The sequence below is a fragment of the Dama dama genome, chromosome 9, assembly GCF_033118175.1.
Source record: "Dama dama isolate Ldn47 chromosome 9, ASM3311817v1, whole genome shotgun sequence".
Classification (NCBI taxonomy): domain Eukaryota; kingdom Metazoa; phylum Chordata; class Mammalia; order Artiodactyla; family Cervidae; genus Dama; species Dama dama.
The window spans coordinates 37,902,724-37,924,937 of NC_083689.1; the positions used below are offsets into that span (position 1 = coordinate 37,902,724).

The 22,214-nt window shown below is 37.2% G+C and overlaps 1 long non-coding RNA gene across 2 annotated transcripts in view; it reads left to right on the top strand.

Moving 5' to 3' along the window:
- Positions 1-21,800, top strand: part of LOC133061324 (uncharacterized) — a 53,260-nt gene extending 31,460 nt beyond the window's left edge. For both annotated transcript variants that reach the window (XR_009693976.1, XR_009693977.1), the window contains exons 3-5: positions 7,270-7,346; positions 7,625-7,721; positions 20,791-21,800. This is a non-coding gene — a long non-coding RNA (uncharacterized LOC133061324). The remainder of the gene's footprint in view (positions 1-7,269; positions 7,347-7,624; positions 7,722-20,790) is intronic.
- The last annotated feature ends 414 nt before the right edge of the window (positions 21,801-22,214 follow it).

Consider the following 22,214-nt stretch of genomic DNA (forward strand, 5'->3'; position numbering starts at 1 on the left):
AGAACGATCATAAAGAGAAATTAGGGAAATAATTCCATTCAGCATTGCAACAGAAAAAATAAAATACCCAGGAATAAACGTACCTAAGGAGACAAAAGACCTAAATACCAAAAACCATCAGACAGTGGTGAAAGAAGGATGACACAACAAATGTAGAGATATATCTTGTTCTTGGATTGGAAGAATCAATATTGTGAAAATGATGAATGAGGGTACTACCCCAAACAACCTAGAAATTCAAAGCAATCTCTATAAAATTACCAATGGCATTTTCCACAGAACTAAAACAAACAAACAAAAAAATCACAATTGATATGGAAACACGAAAGGCCCCAAATAGCCAAAGCAATCGTGAGAAAGAAAAATGGAGTTGGAAGACTTCAGATTATATTACCAAGCTACAGTTATCAAGACAGTATGGTACTGGCACAAAAACAGAAATATATAAAAATGGAACAATATAGAATTCCAAGAGATAAACCCATGCACCTATGGGGACCTTGTCTTTGGCAAATTAGGCAAGAATTTTATGTTTTTGGAGAATGGAGAAAAGATAGCCTCTTCAATAAGTGGTACTGGGAAAACTGGACAGCTATGTGTAAAAGAATGAAATTAAAACACTTCCTAACACCAAACACAAAAATAAACTCAAAATGGCTAAAAGACCTAAAAGTAAGGCCAGAAACTATAAAAATCTTAGATGAAAATGTAGAAAAAACACTTTTTGACATAAATCACAGCAATATCCTTTTTTACCCACCTCCTAGAGTAATGGAAATAAAAACAAAAATAAACAAGTGGGACCTAATTAAACTTAAGAACTTTTGCACAGAAAACTATAAACAAGATGAAAAGACAACCCTTAGGATGGGAGAAATAATTGCAAATGAAACAACTGACAAAAGATTAGTCTCCAAAATATATAAGCAACTTATGCAGCTAAATATCAGAAAAACAACTCAATCAAAAGTGGAAGGAAGACCTAAACAGACATTTCTTCAAAGAAGATACTTAGATGGCCAACAAACACATGACTCATTATTCAGTTCAGTTCAGTCGCTCAGTCGTGTCCAACACTTTGTGACCGCATGAACTACAGCACGCCAGGCCTCCCTGTCCACCACCAACTCCCAGAGTCCACTCAAACTCATGTCCATCGAGTTGGTGATGCCATCCAGCCATCTCATCCTCTGTCATCCCCTTCTTCTCCTGCTCTCAATCTTTCCCAGCATCAGGGTCTTTTCCAATGAGTCAGCTCTTTGCATCAGGTGGCCGAAGTATTGGAGTTTCAGCTTCAACATCAGTCCTTCCGATAAACACCCAGGACTGATCTACTTTAGGATGGACTGTTTGGATCTCCTTGCAGACCAAGGGATTCTCAAGAGTCTTCTCCAACACCACAGTTCAAAAGCATCAATTCTTTGGCACTCAGCTTTCTTTATAGTCCAACTCTCACATCCATACGTGACCACTGGGAAAACCATAGTGTTGACTAGATGGACCTTTGTTGGCAAAGTACTGTCTCTGCTTTTTAATATGCTATCTAGGTTGGTCATAACTTTCCTTCCAAGGAGTAAGCATCTTTTAATTTCATGGCTGCAATCACCATCTGCAGTGATTTTGGAGCCCAGAAAAATAAAGTCAGCCACTGTTTCCCCATCTATAAATTTAAATCAAAACTACAATGAGGTATCACCTCACATGAATCAGAATGGCCATAGTAAAACAATCTATAAATAATTAATGCTGGAGAGAGTGTGGAGAAAAGGGAACCCTCTTGCACTGTTGGTAGAAACGTAAATTGATGCAGCCACTATGGAGAACAGTGTGGAGATTCCTTAAAAAACTAGGAATAAAACTACCATGTGACCCAGCAATCCCACTACTAAGCATATACCTTGAGGAAATCATAACTGAAAAGACACAAGTACCCCAATGTTCATAGCAGCACTATTTACAGTAACTAGGACATGGAAGCAACTTGGATGTCTGTTGACAGATGAGTAGATAAAGAAGAAGGGGTGTGTATATACAATGGAATATTACTTAGCAATAAAAGGAACACCATTGAGTCAGTTCTAATGAGGTGGATGAATTTAAGGCCCATTATACAGAATGAGGGCTTCCCTGGTTGTTCAGCTGGTAAAGAATCTGCCTGCAGTGCCAGAAATGCCAGTTGGATTCCTGGCTCAGAAAGATCCCCTGGAAGAGAGATAGGTTACCCACTCCAGTATTCATGGGCTTCCCTGGTGGCTCAGGTAGTTAAGAACCCAGGTCTTCCACCTGCAGTGTGGGAAAGTGGGTTCAGTCCCTGGGTTGGGAAGATCCTCTGGAGGAGGGCATGGCAACCCACTCCAGTATTCTTGCCTGGAGAATCCCCATGGATAGAGGAGTCTGGCAGGCTATATAGTCCATGGGGTTGCAAAGAGTCAGACAGGGCTGAGTGACTAAGCACAGCACAGCATACAGAGTGAAGTAAGAAAGGGAAAAACAGATTCATATATTAGCATATATATATATGTATATATGTGTGGAATCTAGAAAAATGATACTGATGAACCTATTTACAGGGCAGGAATAGAGATGCAGACATAGAAAACAGACTTTGGACATACTGGGTAAGGAAAGAGTGGGATGAATTGAGAGTAGCACTGAAACATATACGTCACCATATGTAAAAGAGATAGCTAATGGGAAGTTTCTGTATAATACAGGGAGCTCCACCCAGTGCTCTGACAACTTAGAGGGATGGGATGGGATGGGGGTAGTGGTGGAGAAATTCAAGAGGAAGATATATGTGTGTGTGTATATATATATATATATATATATACACACATACACACACACACTTATGGCTGATTTACATTGTTGTATGGCAGAATCCAATACAATAATGTAAAATAATTATCCTCCAATTAAAAATAAATTAAAAAAAGTAAAGATATAATTTTGTTTATATATACTTCACTGTTTTTGACTAGAAGGTTAATTATTAGATTTTCAGAAATTTCAGTATTTTTTTTAACAGCCTCATAATGTGCTACATGCACATAAATTGATCCGTTCATCTTGGGTTTAAGCATTTGTACATCATTTACTTATTGCTTAAAGTTGAGTTCAGGTTTTATTTTTACAGTTGTTAATTTGAGCTCCAATTTATGAAAAAGTGATTAAAATGTTTTACAAAAGCATAAAAACCATAGTAAAATTATAAGTAAATGTATCCTCTCTAAATCATGTGGATATAGAAATATATCTATATGTTCTCAAAAAATTAATCAAATGCTGTAAGTTCACATAAACAGCCAAAAGAAGAAATTGCAGATAACAGATAAAAGTTTGGCTGAAATGTTCTTTCATGTTTTTCCATAAGATGAGATGTAAAAACCTGAATAAACCTTTTGGTTAACCAAATACAATGAACATTTAGATGGATATATGAGAATGAGATTTTATAGGATCTGCAACATACTTATTTCTACACTTCTGTCAAATATTGACAAGATGCCAAATTATTATGATCCTGTCTTCAAAGTATTGGTAAATCAGTCAAGTCAATCTAGATTCTTCTAGGACAAGAATAAAACTAAAATTATGTTTATTCAGAGAACTGCTGAGGTCTCCAAGGTGTCAGAGCACAATGATCACAATTTTGGAGACAAGAAAAGGAAGCAAAAGGAAATTGATGAAACTGAAAACCTGAAACTCCAAGTTTTGGGGAGCTTAAGAAAAGTTTACATAAGCAATTATTAACTCGTTATTCAGTTGAAGATAGTAAATTTACTGTGGAATACTTTAATTGAAGTATAGCTGCTTTACAATATTGTGCTAGTTCCAGATGTGTGATGTAGTGATTCAGTATTTACAGATTGTTTTCCTATTACAGATTATTACAGGATAATGGGCATAAACCCCTGTGTTACACAGTAAAGCCTCGTTGCTTCTCAATTTTATACATAATAGTTTGTTAATTCCATACCCCTAATTTGTCCCTCCTCCTTCTTTCTCCTTTTTGGTAACCACAAGTTTGTTTTCTATGAGTCTATTTCTGTTTTGTGTTTACATTCATTGGTATTATTTTTTATATTCTACATTTATATGTGGAATATGAGATCATATCCATAGTAGTATTTGTCTTACTCTGTCTGACATTTTACCAAGCATAATATTCTCCAGGTCCATTCACATTGCTGGAAATGACAGGATTTCATTCTTTTTTAAGGCTGAGTAATAATCCACTGTAATACATAGTATATGTATGTGTGTGTGTGTGTGTATATATATAAAAGTATATATCATTTCTTTTTAATCCAGTCATATGTTGATGAGCACTTGGTTGCTTCCATGTCTTGGCTATTGTAAATAGTGTTGCTATGAATATTAGGTTGTGTATATATTTTTGAATTCGTTTCTTCTCTGGCTATATACACAGGAGTGGAATTGTTGGATCATATGGTTGGCCATTTTTAATAAACCTCTACTGTGAGATTTTTTTTTTTGTTACTGTATTCTTCTCCCTACCTTAAAAAAAAAAAAAAAAAAAGCCTGAGTCCTAATATTGGGGATAAGATTATAAACCAGTATAAGCTGGATTTAGAAAATGCAGAGAAACCAGAAATCAAATTGCCAACATCTGTTGGATCATAGAAAAAGCAAGGAAGTTCCAGAAAAACATCTACCTCTGCTTTATTGACTAAGCCAAAGCCTTTGACTGTGTGGATCACAGTAAACTGTAGAAAAAAAAATTTTTTTTTTTTGTCTTTAGGGAACTAATTTATTTTTATTTTTCTGAAAACATTAGGAACTATAAAAAAAAAGCGCTGAATATCTGGCCATATCAAAAGCAAAATATAAGTAAAAACAACATCCAGAAATCATGTTTAATCATAGAGAAATAGGTTTTAAAATATAAAATTTAACACTTTCCTCCATAAAGCAAAACAAGTCTACTAAACCACAACACTGAAGTGGAGTTTAACTAGTTTTTTAAAATAAAAATTAAAAGAGAAAAAGCACTCCATTCCTACCCTGGATTCCCATCATATAAAAATAATATGCTCAAACGTTAGTGGAAATAAACAACTGGTAAACTTGAAAATAAATCTTTCAATGAATGAACTCAGAATCCAACAGAACAGAACCCAGATTCCAACAGAACACAGTACTACCTTGTATTTGCAGAAAAGCTTTTGTCACACTTAGGCCTTACCAAATACAAATATAAAAGGGGATTACAAACAAACTACTAAATCAAAATCTTTATGTAGAGTAGCAGCTTTAACAAAATAAAACGAACTTAGTTCCATATAATTGTATGCATACAGCCAATTTTATTCCCAGAGTCCCAGAGTCTTATACTATCAAAATAAAAGTATCTTTGTCTTGGAAAAAGTCTGATGAAGGCACCAAAATCCTATTATTCACGTTCCCCCAATGATACTTAGAATGTTCTTATCATCCTTTCAAGATAACTTCAACTTATTAAGAGTTAACATTCTAAAGATATATAAAGAAGTGCCAGCCTCATCTGCACTAGCAAGGTCTTTTCTATTAAGATAGCATGGGTTGGCCTGTTCATTCACCTCTGACTCTTTGCAACCCCATGGACCATAGCCCACCTGGCTCCCCAGTCCACGGAATTCTCCAGGCGAGAATACTAGAGTGGTTTGCCATTTCCTTCTCCAGGAAAATTCTTAAAGAGATGGAAATACCAGACCACCTTACCTGTCTCTTGAGAAATCTGTATGCAGGTCAAGAAGCAACAGTTAGAACCGGACATGGAACAACGGACTGGTTCAAATTGGGAAACGAATACATCAAGGCTGTAGATTGTCACCCTGCCTATTTAACTTACATGCAGAATATATCATGTGAAATGCCAGGCTGGTGAAGCACAAACTGGAATCAAGATTGATGGGAGAAATACCAATAACCTCAGACATGCAGATGACACCACCCTTATGGTAGAAAGTGAAGAAGAACTAAAGAGCCTTTTGATGAAAGTGAAAGAGGAGAGTGAAAAAGCTGACTTAAAACTCAACATTCAAAAAATAAAGATCATGGCATTCAGTCCCATCACTTAATGGCAAATAGATGGGGTAACAATGGAAACAGGGACAGACTATTTTCTTGGGCTCCAAAATCACTGCAGATGGTGACTGCAGCCATGAAATTAAAAGACAGTTGCTCCTTGGAAGTAAAGCTATGACCACCCTAGAAAGCTTATTAGAAAGCAGAGACATTACTTGGCCAACAAAGGTCCGTCTAGTCAAAGCTATGGTTTTTCCAGTAGTTATGTATGGATGTGAGAGTTGGACTATAAAGAAAGCTGAGTGCTGAAGAATTGATGCTTTTGAACTGTGCTGTTGAAGACCCTTGAGAGTCCTTTGGACTGCAAGGAGTTCCAACCAGTCAATCCTAGAGGAAATCAACTCTGAATATTCATTCATTGAATATTCACAGTCCTTCCAATGAATGTTCAGCTGAAGCTGAAACTCCAATACTTTGGCCACCTGATGCGAAGAGCTAACTCATTTGAAAAGACCCTGATGCTGGGAAAGATCAAAGGCAGGAGGAGAAGGGGATGACAGAGGATGAGATGGTTGGATGGCATCACTGACTTGATGGACATGAGTTTGAGTTTGAGCAAGCTCCGTGAATTGGTGATGGACAGGGAAGCCTGGTGTGCTGCAGTCCATGGGATCACAAACAGTCAGAAACGACTGTGCAACTGAACTGAACTGCATGGGTAATTCATGTTGAGAACAAAATTTAAAATCAAATAACACTATTGGATGTTGCTTAATACAAGGGTATGTGATTTAGAAAGTTGCTTATTATCATGTACTTACTAAATACAAAGCAATTTCAACTGTTACCCACCAGTGATGTGCTGAACAAGGATACATATTTGGCATATACACAGTGAGTTTATGAGTGGAAAGTACTCAGTGACTCTGTTTTGGTCATCATTAAATATAACACCACAGAAAGATTTTAAAAATTGTATTAATAAATGATTGAATATTTCAGCTATGCTGCAGAGTACTAAAAGTGTTCTGAGATTGGTATGGTGGTGTACATCATTTGTATAGGAAGGAATTGCATTCATGGGTAGGTAGAAGATTGCCTTGAACACCACAGAACAAATAGATTTATCCACAGTTAATGTCCAACTGGACACATTTTCTTTCTCTTCACTCAATAACATTAAATAGTGAAAACTATGTATATGGTGACATTATTATCAGTGTTCATATTTCTTTTCAGTGTGATTGGAGAAGAAATGGACAGCCTCTATAGGATTGGTTTTTCACTGGAGTGTTCCAGGTGTCAATGGGAAACAGGTATTCTCACCAGTTTTTGAAATGAAGATGATACAAATTATTTCTTCTTGATATTGATCACACCGCGATAATTTCAATTGATTCTTCAAATGATGAGTCTTACTGATATGTTTGAATCTTGAAATCTAAACTTATTGCTTAAAAATAGAAATAGCATGATTTTATTTTTTGAATTAATGTATACCAAGAGTTAAAATAAGACTAAATTATGGAATAAACGGCAGTTATTTTTTGGTATGTGGTGGTTTAGCTGTGTGTCCTGTGTTTGTTTTTGCCAGTTCTGACAACCCTACCCCAAAGAGGAAAGGTGTTTGGATGCCAAGCAGCCCCCAAATGACGAATGTCCATTAAAATCAGTTAAATGTGAAGATTCAGGTAAGATCAATACACAAAACTAGAATCGGAGTACAGCACACCCAGTGCTATAATAGAAATGTTTGTAAAGATTTGTAAAGGAATATCTGAGATTATTTTTTCTGACTAAAAGAGAACTTTTTTTTTCCTGACTAAAAGTTGGCTGGACATTTGCTCAAAGTTGCAGATTGGGATGAATTTTGAGCTGGGTCTCAAAATGAGTAAAAGTTTGCCAAGTCAGAAAACAGAGGGAGAAGGATTCACCAGCAGAGAGAATGACAGGGATCAAGGCACACAGTCAAAAAGTGACTGTCATGGGCGTGTTAGAGTTTGCATGAAAAGTTTACATGTGTCAGCAGTGACTGGAGTCAGGTCTGCACAGGGAGCTAGGGGTAAAGTTGGGAAGGGTTTTATGTACTAGAAGAAAAAGGGATCCTTTAGATATGTTTGAATCAGCTGAGTTTTGAAAGCTTATTTTAACTATAGAACTACTATTCATGAATTTGATTATGGTTTTATATGTTTTTAAATTATCTTAAGACTCAAATAGAAAAAAGAAATACCTTAATTTGCTCAGTTATTATTAAAAGTGTGCTTGTTGGGTGGGAAGAGACTCTTGGTGTCTTGGTGGGGATTTAAAAGCCTGGCATGAAAGCCAGGATGAATGGTAAACCTGGTTGTGAATTACAATGTTGGATGTTGAAAACATGGTGAAAACTAGTAGTGTCCTTGCTGCAACGCACTGAGATGGCAGTTAGGCTGGGTGAAAATGTATGTGAGACAAGAAAACCTCTGGGGTGACAAGTCAATGGAGGTGCATTAGATGTGTTGCTACTTAATGAGGCTATGGGTGAATGTGTAATGACTCTCAAGACTTTCCTTTCAACTGCACATTTACCCACTTTCCCTAAGCAACAGAGATGAAAAGCTGAACCCTTGAAATGAAATCATAGGTTTTCTTCAAGAAGAAAGTATGTTGTAGAAAAAGGCATAGTAACTTTTACTACTTTGAGATTTTTTTATTCTGAGTACAGACTTACTTCTCCGGACTTTGGTAAATATTTGTCTGGAGTTTTTCAGGGGAAATCAGGAGGAGATTTTTGAATAGCTCTGCATGATGGGACAGATTCATTTGTCACCCAGTTAGCTTGTAGTTTGAAGATTTTAATCAAATAGAAGTGTAATGTCAAATTTGTTTTTTCATGGTTTGAAATAGTTCTCATTATGATAGTTTTTGCTTCATTCACTTGTCATTTCATTGGTTTTTAGATGTATCTCAAGCACTTTGAGTCATATCAAGCCTGAAGCGTTTGATACATCAAATTAAGTGCTTTCCTAACCTCTTTAAAAATTCTTTTGCATGTTTTAAGTCTTTGGTGTATATATTTAGTTTTTACCGCTGAGTATGTACACTACTGGAGAAAGAGAAGCCAGAGACAAAAAAATTAACAGCATATGTTTTAAATGGCTTTTTAAGAGAGTTGCTCAGAAACTTGATTACTTATATATTTCATCATTTTGACATCTGCCTCTGCCTCTCACATTAATGTGAATAACGGAGAGTTTGTGTACAAAGCTTCTGAATAGATCCTGTCATTACTCATGTAATAGATTTTCGCCATTATGCTGTAGAAGATATATACACATATATTTACAAACATGCAATTCAAATATATATTTTTGGAGTTTGTATTTTATAATGAACCAATAATCAGTATTTGAGCACAAGTAATGACCCATAGGGTTGCAAAGAGTTTGACATGACTGAAGTGACTGAGCACAAACTAGAACTAATTTTGTTGAGTATGAAGTATGCATTGAGATAAGGGAGAATTAAACAGAAGTAAATGAAAAACTGAATACAGAAAAGGACGTACTGAGAGTATTTGGTCAATTTGATTTAGCTAAGTTTCTGGGAACACAGATTTTCTTCTAAAGGAATAACTCTATAAATAACTCTATAAACAACTCTATAAATACAAATAACTAGGGGAATAGAGTACCACTATGAAGGTAACAGAGGCATGTCAGAGAATTAGTTTTGTCTTGGTAGGAAGAATTATAGCCATTATATGGCCATAGAATGGCTCTAACTTCTTTGAAAACTTGAGATCTAACACTTCTCTACCAGTGGACTTCCCACTGCTAATCTCAGGTCAACGCCACTCCTTCCTTCTCTAACCCCTTCCCCAAGCCTTCCGTACTCACACACATAAATAATAGTTCAACATAAATTTTATTATTCTGGAGATTTCAGGGTGTTTATATGTGTGTTTTTTCAATCTCTCATTCTTTCAGGGTTGATCTTGACCAAGGGATCCAACAGTTTTACTATTGAGTGATATTTTATTAGAACTGAAACTCTATTTTTTAGATTCAGTATGTATTCTTTAGTTCTTCTCAATTGTAATTTGCATAGCTGTTTCCATGAGACTACTTATTCAAATATACTGGATTATAACCAGTATATTTTTGTGCTTTGCTTTACATAAGACACTTTAGATCACGGGTACAAATGGTCTTATTTTTTCTTCTTTTTTTGGAGGCTGTGTGTGTCCTAAGTTGCTTCAGTTGTGTCCACTCTTTGTGACCCCATGGACTGTAGCCCACCAGGCTCCTCTGTCCATGGGATTCTCCAGGCAAGAATACTGGAGTGGGTTACCATTTCCTCCTCCAGGGGATCTTCCTGACCCAGGGATTAAACCAGCATCTCTTATGTCTCCTGCTTTGTCTGGCAGATTCTTTACCACTGTGCCACCTGGGAAGCCCCAGCCAGAGCATAAATGTCTTTTATTAACTGTTACATTTATGCTGGGGAAATTGTCCAGCTCCATGTAAAAGAATGAAACCAGAACATCTTCTAATGCCATGCGTGCATATTCAGTTGCTCAGCTGTGTCCAACTCTTTGTGACCCTATGGTCTGTAGCCTTCCAGGCTCCTCTGTCCATGGGATTTCCCAGGCAAGAATCCTGGAGTGGGTTTCCATGCCCTCCTCCAGGGGATCCTCCCAACCCAGGGATTAAACCCAAATTTCTTACATCTCCTGCATTGGCAGGAGGGTTCTTTACCACTAGTGCCACCTGGGAAGCCCAAAGTGAAAGTGTCTCAGTTGTGACTCTGTGACCCCTGGACTATATATTCCATGGAATTCTTGAGGCCAGAATACTGGAGTGGGTAGCTGTTCCCTTCTTCAGGTTCTTCCCAACCTAGGGATGGAACCCAGGTCTCCTGCATTGCAGGTGGATTCTTTACCAGCTGAGCTACTTGGGAAGCCCCTTTACTGGAGGGGTAAGTGTAAATTTTAATATAAACTTTTTTAGGGTTAAAGTTAAAATTTATTTCCTTGTAAATTTCTAAAAAAAAAATCACTAATCTTTATTTCAAATGTTGGAGAAATAAGCCAATTTGGAGCTGGGAATTCCTATCTACTCTCACCCATTGGAGAAATACTTACGGTTACTCAAAACCATTGGTATAGTTTAGATGCATAGCACTTCTCTAGTCATTTTTGCCCACCAGTTCTGTAACACATTCAGTAAATACCAGCATAGGCTTTTTCAATATCATGACAATATTTAGGTGTTTGCACCCATTACATTATCAATTTTCCACTTTTCATTATCTGGTACTTAACCATATGGATCCTAAAATATGATTTTGCCTGCCCTTCAAGACACTTTTCTCTACATTGAACTCATTTTATCACCTTATCTCACAACTGATAATTTAAGCCAGATTTTCTCTTATACCATAAGAGAAAATATTAAGCAAAATATTAAGTATATTAAGCAAATAGCACTACTATGGACTAAGTTATTATGAAGGAGTTTGGATTGCACATTCTTAAAATTCTTTTAGACAGAAAATATTTACTGAGAATATGCCTTGTATGAGACTTTGCCAAGGTAGTAGAAGTTTTAATGATAAGTAAGTCCAACTAGTCCTGCTTTCTGAAGACATATAGTTAGGAAATAGAGTTAATACCGTATGAGATTCAAATTTCAACCTTGTTAACTTAGTATGAATGTTTACTACACAGGCATGAGAATTTTATCATCTGTGAGATTCTCACCTTCTCCTTCCCTGTGGGCATATCAGTGTAATCAGTAGGAAGTGGCATACATGGATTCAGAAGAAGGACTTTTCCAGGGGGTGTCCAGTGAGTGTGTATTACAACAGGAATTGTCCTATAATTTGCTCATTTCCACATTTTTTTGAACATGAATGTGAGAATAATCACTGTAAACATGCATCTCGATCAATTCTCTCAAAAGTCGAAACTCTTTAAATATCAAATCAGGTGATAACTGAGTCTTATTGGCTTTATTTTGCTTCCTCAGATAAATTTATATCTGAATTTGTTTTGATTTTTTTTTGTTACAAGTTTGTTTTCAACAGCAAGATGAACTCTCATTAGGACATTCTTATTCCTATTTCCTAGATTTTGTTTGTTTGTTTTGTTTTGAGGTAAGCAACCTTACTGTACATACCAGATGATAAAATTTATTACTTTGAATTATTTCCAAAGTGCTAGTAATTTTTCTCATCTTTGCATGAGATGTTCCCTTGGTATCTCTAATTTTCTTGAAGAGATCTCTAGTCTTTCCCATTCTATTGTTTTCCTCTATTTCTTTGCATTGATCACTGAGGAAGGCTTTCTTATTTCAACTTGCTATTTGGAACTCTGTATTTAAATGGGTTTATCTTTCCTTTTCTCCCTTGCCTTTCACTTCTCTTCTTTTCTCAGCTATTTGTAAGCCCTCCTCAGACAACCATTTTGCCTTTTTGCATTTCTTTTTCTTGGGGATGGTCTTGATCACTGCCTCCTTGATCACTGCAGTCCTTTGGACTGCCTCCAAAGTCACAAAACTCTGTCCATAGTTCTTCAGGCACTTTATCAGATCCAATCCCTTGAATCTATTTGTCACTTCCACTGTATAATCGTAAGGGGTTTGATTTAGCTCATACCTGAAAGGTCTAGTGGTTTTCCCTACTTTCTTCAATTTCAGTTTGAATTTGGCAATAAGGAATTCATGATTTGAGCCACAGTCATCTCCCAGTCTTGTTTTTGCTGACTGCATAGAGCTTCTCCATCTTTGGCTGCAAAGAAAATAATTTATTATATTTGACTATCTGGTGATGTCCATGTGTGGAATCTTCTCTTGTGTTGTTGGAAGAGGGTGTTTGCTCTGACAAGTGTGTTCTCTTGGCAAAACTCTGTTAGCCTTACTCCAAGGCCAAATTTTTCTGTTACCCCAGGTAGCTCCTGACTTCCTACTTTTGCATTCCAGTCCCCTATAATGATGAGGACATGTTTTTTTTTTTTTTTTTTTTTTTTGGGGGGGGGGGGTGTAAGTTCTAGAAGGTCTTGTAGGTCTTCATAGAACTGTTCAACTTCAACTTCTTCAGCATTACTGGTTGGGGCATAGACTTGGATTACCATGATATTGAATGGTTTGCCTTGGAAACAAACAGAGACCATTCTGTTGTTTTTGAGATTGCAGCCAAGTACTGCATTTTGGATGCTTTTGTTGACTATGATGGCTACTCCATTCTTCTAAGGGATTCTTCCCCACAGTAGTAGATATAATGGTCATCTGAGTTAAATTCAAAGGACAGAAATGGTATGGACCTAACAGAAACAAAAGATATTAAGAAGAGATGGCAAGAATACACAGAAGAACTATACAAAGAAGATCTTCATGATCCATGTAGCCACGATGGTGTGATCACTCATCTAGAGCCAGACACCCTGGAATGTGAAGTCAAGTGGGCCTTAGGAAGCATCACTACAAACAAAGCTAGTAGAGGTGATGGAATTTCCTTTGAGCTATTACAAATCCTAAAAGATGATGCTGTGAAAGTGCTGCACTCAATAGGCCAGCAAATCTGGAAAACTCAGCAGTGGCCACAGGACTGGAAAAGGTCAGTTTTCTCTCCAATCCCAAAGAAAGGAAATGCCAAACAATGTTCAGACTACTCACAATTGCACTCACCTCACATGCTAGCAAAGTAATGCTCAAAATTCTCCAAGCAAGGCTTCAGCAATACGTGAACCATAAACTTCCAGATGTTCAAGCTGGATTTAGCAAAGGCAGAGAAACCAGTGATCAAATTGCCAACATCCACTGGATCATAGAAAAAGCAAGAAAATTCCAGAAAAACATCTACTTTTGCTTTATTGACTACGCCAAAGCCTTTGACTGTGTGGATCACAGTAAACTGTGGAAAATTCTTAGAGATGGATATACCATACCACTTGACCTGGCTCCTGAGAAATCTGTATGCAGGTCAAGAAGCAATAGGTAGAACTGGACATGGAACAACAGACTGGTTCCAAATTGGGAAAGGAGTATGTCAAGGCTGTATATTGTCACCCTGCTTATTTAATGATGCAGAGTACATCATGTGAAATGCCAGACTGGATGAAGCACAAACTGGAATCAAGATTGCCGGGAGAAATATCAACAGTCTCAGATATGCAGATGACACCACACTTATGGCAGAAAGCAAAGAAGAACTAAAGAGCTTCTTGATGAAAGTGAAAGAGGAGAGTGAAAAAGTTGGCTTAAAACTCAACATTCAGAAAACTAAGATCATGGCATCTGATTCCATCACTTCATGGCAAAGAGATGGGGAAACAATGGAAACAGTGGAAAGACTTTAATTTGGGGGCTCCAAAATCACTGCAGATGGTGACTGCAGCCATGATATTAAAAGACACTTGCTCCTTGGAAGAAAAGCTATGATCAACCTAGACAGCATATTAAAAAGCAGAGTCATTACTTTGCCAACAAAGATATGTTTAGTCAAAGCTATGGTTTTTCCAGTAGTCATGTATGGATGTGAGAGTTGGACTATAAAGACAGCTGAGTGCCAAAGAAATTATGCTTTTGAACTGTGATGTTAGAGAAGACTCATGAGAGGCTCTTGGACTGCAAGGAAATCCAATCAGTCGCTCCTAAAGGAAATCAGTCCTGAATATTCTTTGGAAGGATTGATGCTGAAGCTGAAACTCCAATACTTTGGCCACCTGATGCAAAGAATTGACTCATGGGAAAAGATCTTCATTCTGGGAAAGATTGAAGGAGGGGGGAGAAGGGAATGACAGATGAGACAGTTGGATGGCATCACCGATGTGATGAACATGAGTTTGAGTCAGCGTGGAGTTGGTGATGGACAGGGAAGTCTGCCATGCTTCAGTCCATGGGGTCGCAAAGAGTTGGCCATGACTGTGCAACTGAACTGAGTAATTTGGCACTTAATTCACAATTAATCTCTTTCAAATAGAATTGTAATTTTACTTTATTTTATATTACTTTGGCATTTATAATTTATTTTTGTCTTTGAATTTAAGATAATCTGGGAGAGTGCTCTGTGTAGTGAATTTCAGGCATGACAGTCTTCTGATAAATTATTTGCAAATGTGACATTTTAATATATTGATTGTAATTTTTCCTTTCTATACATTCATTCCAGAAACCATACATATAGTATATTGGCATTTTTTGAAATACTGATTGAAGTATATTTGACTTACAATGTTGTGTTAGTTTCAGGTTACAGCAAAGTGATTCAGTTATATTCTTTTTTAGATTATTTTCTATTGTAGGTAATTACAAGATATTGGGTAGAGTTCCCTGTGCTATACAATAGGCTCTTGTTGATTATCTATTTCATATACAGTAGTGTGTATATTCTGAGAAGGCAATGGCAACCCAGTACTCTTTCCAGTACTCTTGCCTGGAAAATCCCATGGACAGAGGAGCCTGGTGGGCTGCAGTGCATGGGGTCGCTAAGAGTCGGACACGACTGAACGACTTCACTTTCACTTTTCACTTTTATGCATTGGAGAAGGAAATGGAAACCCACTCAAGTGTTCTTGCCTGGAGAATCTCAGGGATGGGGGAGCCTGGTGGGCTGCCATCTATGGGGTCGCACAGAGTCGGACACGAGTGAAGCGACTTAGCAGCAGCAGCAGCAGTGTATATATTTTAATCCTAAACTCTTCTTTCCTCTTTGCCAACTATAAGCTTGTTTTCTATGTCTGTGTGGATATTTGGTATGGCCAGGCTCTTTTTTATAGGCTCCTCTGTCCATGGAATTTTCCAGGCAAGAGTACTGGAGTGGGTTGCCATTTCCTTTTCCAGGGGGTCTTCCCGACCCAGGGATCGAACCCAGGTCTCCAGCATTGCAGGCAGACACTTTACCATCTGAGCCACCTGGGAAGCACTGTTTATAGGACAGATATTATCTAATTTGTTGTCTGATTATCCCGGCTAGTATTAGAACATGGAAATAAATATTAACTTAAGAATATTCAACAATAACTAAGGCTTGGAGAACTGTAGTGAAAATCAGTCTTAGGAACATTCTGTCGTTATTTTATTTTTTTTGTGCTCAATCTTTATTTCATTGTTCTTTACCTTGACAGTGTCATAATAGTGTTTGTTAGGTTTCTGTCATTTTAGAAAAATAGGTGGACCAGAACACAAGGACAGAATATTGGACTGTGACCATAACATGTTATTTCTGTCGTATTATCTGTTTTTAGTTTGGTTAAAAATATGTTTGAACACCTTTGGTATAGAACAAATGATGTTTTATTTCACTCTGCTGAAATCAATGGCTGAACTGTTCAGGAAGACAGAGTTGGTGGTATTGTCAGAAGCTTCTCTATGACTGGGTGAAAACCTGATTTATTAACTGAAATTAAGTCCTAAGGAACATACAAAAGTGGATATAGTGGAACCAGAATCTATCAAGATTTAATGGCTAAGCTCATGAGGTTCCAAAGTAACCTGTGGATAAAATTTTAATTTTTTTTCAAAAAATGTGCTTACTGTGTACATTTAACTTTAGTAGTGAATCAGAAGGAAAATTGGTTTTTCTCTGCTTGACTGAAATGGGTAAAAGCAAGTTACGGAATTTGGTATAATGGAAAATTTTAGGAAAGGAATGAAATTGAGATTGGTGTTTCTCACTGGCATTTTCCAGAGAGTTTGGACAGAAGAGAAATAAAACAGAACAAAAACAACCAGTAGCTCTTTCTTTAGACAAGTCAGAATGGTGAAGAAGCAGAACAGTGTGGACAATGCTAGAAAGCTGCATAGAACTTCTACATCTTTTTTTTGCATGCTAATGCAACCTAGACTTTCAGAGACTCATTTTTTTCCTACCTAGAGAAGGTAGGAGATGTTTTATTTGTAAACTGTGATCTTCTAAAAAATGTTTGGCTCTATTGGGTCTTCATTGCAGTGGGCAAACTTCTCTTGTGGTAGAGCATGGGCTCTGGGGCACTTGGGCTTCAGTAGTTGCAGCATATGGGCTTAGTAGTTGCAACTCATGGAGTCTAGATCACAGGCTTTATAGCTGTGACACACAGGCCTATTTGCTCTGTGGCATATGGGATCTTCTCTGACTAGGGATTGAACCAGTATTCCATGCATTGGCAGGCAGATTCCCAACCACTGGACCACCAGGGAATTCCCAACTGTGTTCTTTAAATCTGGTTTAAATATATGCTCTTGGACAAACTCTATAATCAGAACAGAAATTGATGCCATGAAATGCAGAGGTGGCCTGGGAGAAAACCTATAACAAACTGTAGCGCTGTTTTTCAATCCAGATACTCTAAGTGTGGAGTGAACTCTAAAGTTGGCAAAACAAGAGAAGGGGGACTTGAAGAATGAACATCCTCCCCATTTGCTTTTATCAGCTTTATGGGAAATTGCTCGTGTTAACACTGAAATGACTATCTTGAGAAACATGCTCTGTGTGTGTGTGTGTCTGTGTGTGGTGTTAGATTGGTGAAAATAAAACTGAGCAAGGGAAAAAGAGCTTAAATGCTTATCTTTTGGTAAATACCTGGCTATTTTCAGGAAGAATATAGAATATGTCCCATTTAAATTCTGGAGAGATTGAAGTTGTATGATTAGGGTTTATACTGAGAGATTTATATGTGAAAGCTTTTCAGTGTTAAAAGAGTCTATAAGATTCTTCAATCAAAATAGCCTCATAGTCACTTTGATTCCCACTTTTCTTTCAGTTCAGTTCAGTCGCTCAGTCGTGTCCGATTCTTTGCGACCCCATGAACCGCAGCATGCCAGGCCTCCCTGTCCATCACCAACTCCCAGAGTCCACCCAAACCCATGTCCATTGAGTCAGTGATGCCATCCAACCATCTCATCCTCTGTCATCCCCTTCTCCTCCTGCCCTCAATATTTCCCAGCATCAGGGTCTTTTCAAAGGAGTCAGCTCTTCGCATCAGATGGCCAAAGTATTGGAGTTTCAGCTTCAACATCAGTCCTTCCAATGAACACCCAGGACTGATCTCCTTTAGGATGAACTGGATGGATCTCCTTGGAGTCCAAGGGACTCTCAAGAGTCTTCTCCAACACCACAGTTCCAAAACATCAATTTAGCCTTGACTAGACAGCAGTTTGTTGACAAAGTAATGTCTCTGCTTTTTAATATGCTGTCTAGGTTGGTCATAACTTTCCTTTCAAGGAGTAAGCGTCTTTTAATTTCATGGCTGCAACCACCATCTGCAGTGATTTTGGAGCCCAGAAAAATAAAGTCAGCCACTGTTTCCACTGTTTCCCCATCTGTTTGCCATGAAGTGATGGGACAGGATGCCATGATCTTACCTTCAGCCAGTTAATTTCCTAGATTAAGTCTCTAGGAAGAACTGACACATTCCATATGCATGGCTCTATCTGTAGGCCCATCTTTTGTCAAAGTCAAATGTGTCTTCTGTAAAGCTGGGAGGAAGCCCCTCCCCTCCCCTTGTACACACCTGCTTGGTTCTCTTGACATCTTCAAGTTCAGAGACTTCAAGAACAATTGGCAGATAGGGAAATTAGCAAAACCACCCAAACTCCATTTACTGTTGGAAACCCAATGACAGAATACCCATGAGAAACATCTGACAGCAAAGATGAATACCACTTGTTGTTCAGTCACTCAGCCACGTCCAACTCTTTGTGATCCCATGTACTGCAGCATACCAGGCTTCCCTGTCCTTGACCATCTCCCAGAGGCTGCTCAAATTCATGTCCTTTGAGTTGGTGATGCCATCCAATTATCTCATCCTCTGACTTCAATCTTCTCTTCCTGCCTTCAGTCTTTCCCAGCATCAGGGTCTTTTCTAATGAGTTGGCTATTCACATCAGGTGGCAAAAGTTTTGGAGCTTCAGCTTCAGCATCAGTCCTTCCAATGAATATTCAGGTTTGATTTCCTTTAGGATGGACTGGCTTGACCTCCTTGCAGTCCAAGGGACTCTCAAGAGTCTTCTCCAACACCACAGTTCAAAAGCATCAATTCTTCATACTCAGCTTTTTTTTATAGTCCAACTCTTACATCCATACATGACTACTGGAAAAACCATAGCTTTTACTAGATGGATCTTTGTCAGCAAAGTAATGTCTCTGCTTTTTTATATGCTATCTAGGTTGGTCATAGCTTTTCTTCCAAGGAGCAAGCGTCTTTTAGTTTCACGGCGGCAGTCATCATCTGCAGTGATTTTGGACACCGCTTGTAGGTGTTTACAGTTCAGATGACACTGAGGTTAGAAGAGGATAAGGAAAGCTATAGAGAAAAGCCTCAGAGACTAGTGAATATATTGAAAAAAAAAAGAGATGTCTAAGAATATGTTGATTTGGAGATGGAGAAGACTGTGATGAATTAAGCATGGAGGTAGGATCTGTGAGATGGTGGAGCCAATGCATGTGGAAGTGTACCATGTTGGAAAGATGAAAGAAACTTGGCTTAGCAGTAGCAGGTTTGGGATTATGCAGGATATAGCCAAACTGTGAGAACTGGGTGAGTTCCTCCTCCCATCAGAAGTTTCCCAAGGCTCCCTACTGAATCAGAAGTATGGTGAAAATGGTTTGTGATGCTTTAGGATGTGACTGCTGAGTCACTGCTGCTTTCTTATAAAAGTGCAGGTACAGGCTGAGAGTTTACATAGATAGGAAACTCCCTTCTAGCTTGGTTCTCTTACTCTTATATGTGATAGGACTTTTGGACCTAGTTAAAATCCAATGAGCAGAAGTGGTAGGTTCCATTCCTATAGAGCATTTAAACTTTGATCAGAAGGTTTTTTTTCATTTATTTTTAAAGACTTTATTGCATGTTTTTAATACTGGATTTAAGACAAATTTAAGACAAATTCTTCCACAGAAGCTGGCTGACGTGAATTGATTTTTGTTGTATTTACACGAATCCTCATTGAATATCCTCTAACCACATATATAATGCCATTTTTTATCTAATTATTATCTGTCTCCTATTGTACTAAGTAAGTTGATGTGATCAAGTATTTCTCTTTGTATAAATGATAAGCTAGAGCTCCTAATGTGGGGCACACACTTTTCTAAAAATGTACTTTTGTGAGGAAAGGGTGGCGTATTCTGTGGAGTGATAGGAAGGGGGTTTTGGTCGTCTACCAGGGGGTTTCCTTTACTTATTGATTATTGCCAGCTCCCTGGGATACTCCTCAAGCTCTCAAATTCAAGTCCACGCTCACTCTTAGAGTTTAGTATACTGAAGGTGGAGGAGGTTATTTGAGAGTCATTGGCATCTAGCAATCAGCCAGCTTGATATAGATGGGCTTTCCTTACTCCCAGATATACCACTGCAGTCATGTATGATTCCACCCTCAAAGACATCACATCTTGTCCAGCAGAAAGACTGGCACATCCTTTGAGTTATGGTTCCCTATTTCATGTGTTACCTAGTTTTCAGGGGTTCCTCAACATTTTGAGGTCCCTTTAAACCTTTCTTGATTTGGGGAGCTGTTATAGATTTAATTTATATGTAATTTATTTTCATTCCTGGAGAATTTGGTGAGAAGGAGAAAAACATGCTCAGCCCATTACTTTTCTCCTCTCCTGTAGATAAGATGGATTTTGTTTCTCTGGATAAAAATAATTTGAGGACAAAAATAGATTTCCATTTCCAATAATATGCACGTGCTCTCATTTGCACAACTGCTATTATTGTCTTATTTTATTTTGTATATATTTGGCATCTTTCTCTAGTCTGATTAGAAGAATAATTATTCACATTATTTTCATTTCTCTAAGGAAGAAGAGGTCCAGTGAAGAAATAAAGCTGAAGGAGAGACCAGATGGCCAATTCTCTTCTGAGTCACTTGCATTTTGTTTATTTCTCTTTTTGATGAATTTCTCTGAGTACACAACAGGCTGAATTGGCATGTCATGAGATACACAGCCACAGAAATACAAATGTCATTTCCATCCTGGGTCAGCAGAAATACATATTCTAGATCAGCATTCAGCCTGGAGTTAAAATGTATGGTATTTTGATAGGACTGATTTAGTAGTTTTTAAATCAAAAGACCTGTTGGTATGTTGAAACTAGATTATTGTAGAATTCTCCTGTTTAATCCTGTTTAATATTCTATTTAGGCCTTTTTTGGGGGGTGAGGTGTTCATTACCAACCAATCCTGTTTGCCCAGGATTACATAGTCTGTGTCCTGGCAAGTAGCTCAGTGTATCCAGCGACAACAGGCACTTTTAATTTACCTAAGGCCTAGCTACTTTGTTTTCAGTCTTTCACCAGATCTGTGAAAATGTTTTTTTTCTATAATCTAATCCCTTAATATACATCAAGTTGCAAGAGAGAAATATTTTTAGAAGCATAAGGCTGATTTACTCATTGGTTTGGAATGTTCACATTTTCTTTTTTGATGTATATCAGATTCTAAGAGGTGAAATAGATAAACAATGAAATTTTTACTTCCATATTTTTGAGAAAAAATATTTTAAGATTAGCTATTACTTTAGAATTTATTTTTAAATCATAATATGAAAGCTTTTTATTTTAAATTATTGTTCTCTTTCCTTTGATTTTCAGTATTAGAAAATATTACATCAGTATGAGTCTGTATGCTTCAGATATGAGCTTTTCTGTGTATTCATCTGCTATTGCTTATTATCTTTTAACTGTGTTTGAAGACTTGTGAAGAAATTCTGCCAAAGGATTAATGTATGAAGGGAATTCATACCAAATGATATTATAGAAAAATATATTGGAATATTGGAAAATAAAACTAATATTCTTATAAACAAATACTTGTTGGGTGTGTCCTTTGGGCATGGCCCTGTTTAGGAGTTAAAAACAAAGATATTAAAAAATAAATCTGTGCCTTAATGGGCTAACATTCTACAGAGAATAGATGAAACATATATATATGTGCAAAGTGAGATATAAAAAATAAAGTTTCTAATAAAATAGATCTAAATACAGGAAAATTGTCTAACTTCATCAAGTTGAGGATAATTTTTAATTTCAATTTCTAGGAAATTTTTTTTATATCAGAATTCTAAAGATGTCTGAAAGCGTCTGAATACTACTGACATCTTTTTGGGAGGTAAAACATATTTCTTGATTGAAAGTGTATCAAGCAAGGCTTTAAAAGTTTTAAACTATATTGAAATGGTATTATGCTTTATCAGTCTCCAATTTTTTTCATCTTGATCTCTA